This window comes from Arachis duranensis, chromosome 4 (assembly GCF_000817695.3).
Source record: "Arachis duranensis cultivar V14167 chromosome 4, aradu.V14167.gnm2.J7QH, whole genome shotgun sequence".
Taxonomy (NCBI): domain Eukaryota; kingdom Viridiplantae; phylum Streptophyta; class Magnoliopsida; order Fabales; family Fabaceae; genus Arachis; species Arachis duranensis.
This window is the reverse complement of record NC_029775.3, coordinates 72,791,495-72,793,303: the sequence shown is the minus strand read 5'-3', so window position 1 is coordinate 72,793,303 and position 1,809 is coordinate 72,791,495.

The window sequence follows — 1,809 nt, the reverse complement described above, 5'->3', positions numbered from 1 at the left end:
GGACTAAAATCTAAGTATTTCCCCCGAACCATTGTGAGATAGTTCTTTGGATTCGGGTTCATACTTTGATCATGGTTCCTAGTGATCCATGCATTGGCATAGAACTCTTGAACCATCAATATTCCGACTTGTTGCATGGGGTTGGTTATGACTTCCCACCCTCTTCTTTGAATTTCATGTCGGATTTCCGGATACTCATTCTTTTTGAGCTTGAAAGGGACCTTGGGGATCACCTTTTTCTTTGCCACAACATCATAGAAGTGGTCTTGATGGCTCTTGGAGATGAATCTTTCCATCTCCCATGACTCGGAGGTGGAAGCTTTTGTCTTCCCTTTTCCTTTTCTAGAGGATACTCCGGCCTTAGGTGCCATTGATGGTAATGGAAAAACAAAAAGCTTATGCTTTTACCACACCAAACTTAAAATTTTGCTCGCCCTCGAGCAAGAAAGAAAAGAAGAGTAGAAGAAGAAGAAAGAAAAGATGGAAGAGGGGGAGAAGTAGGTTCGGCTATGTGGGAGAAGAAGGGGTTGTGTTGTGTGAAAATGAAGTAGAATGGAAGGGTATTTATAGGGAGAGGGGAGGGTGGGTGTTCGGCCAATTTGGGTGGGAATGGGTGGGAAATTGAATTTAAATTTTATGAAGGTAGGTGAGGTTTATGGGGAAGAGTGGGGTGATGTGAATGGTGAATGGGGTAATTGGGAAGAGGAATTGAGGTGATTGGTGAAGGTTTTTGGGAAGTGTGATATGGGAAGAGGGTGAAATGAGGTTTGGATTAGGAGAGTGTGATTAAGATTGAAAGAAAAGGTGGGAATATGGTAGGTGGGGATCCTGTGGGGTCCACAGATCCTGAGGTGAAAAAGAAATACCATTCCTTCACCATATAGGCATGTAAAATGCCTTTGTGCATCATTCTGGCGTTTAAACACCCATTGGTGCACGTTCTGGGCGTTCAACGCCCATGTAAAACATGTTTCTGGCGTTGAACGCCAGTTTCATGCTTGTTACTGGCGTTCAGCGCCAGTTTGTCCTCTCTGCGCACATTCCTGGCGTTTAACGCCGGGTTGTTGCTTGTGGCACATTCCTGGCGTTCAGCGCCAGGATGCTGCTTGTTTCTGGCGTTCAGCGCCAGAATGGTGCTCTGTTCTGGCGTTGAACGCCAGCCAGATGCATCTTACTGGCGTTGAACGCCAGTCTGTGCTACCTCCAGGGTGAACAATTTTTTTCTTCTGTTTTTGACTCTGTTTTTAATTTTTTTGATTTTTTCGTGACTCCTCATGATCATGTACCTAATAAAACACAAAATAACAATAAAATAAAAATTAGATAAATAAAATTGGGTTGCCTCCCAACAAGCGCTTCTTTAATGTCAATAGCTTGACAGTGGCTCTCATGGAGCCACAATGTGATCAGGTCAATTTTAGTGTGTAGTCCCAACACCAAACTTAGAGTTTGGATATGGGGTCTTAACACCAAACTTAGAGTTTGGTTGTGGCCTCACAACACCAAACTTAGAGTTTGACTGTGTGGGCTCTTCTTGACTCTGAACTGAGAGAAGCTCTTCCTGCTTACTCTCTTTTGTCACAGAGGGATGGCCATGTGCTTTAAACACAAGGTAGTCCCCATTCAATTGAAGGACTAATTCACCTCTGTTGACATCTATCACAGCCCCTGCTGTGGCTAGGAAAGGTCTTCCAAAGATGATGCATTCATCCTCTTCCTTCATAGTGTCTAAGATTATGAAATCAGCAGGGATGTAAAGGCCTTCAACCTTTACTAGCACATCCTCTACTATTCCATAAGCTTGTCTCA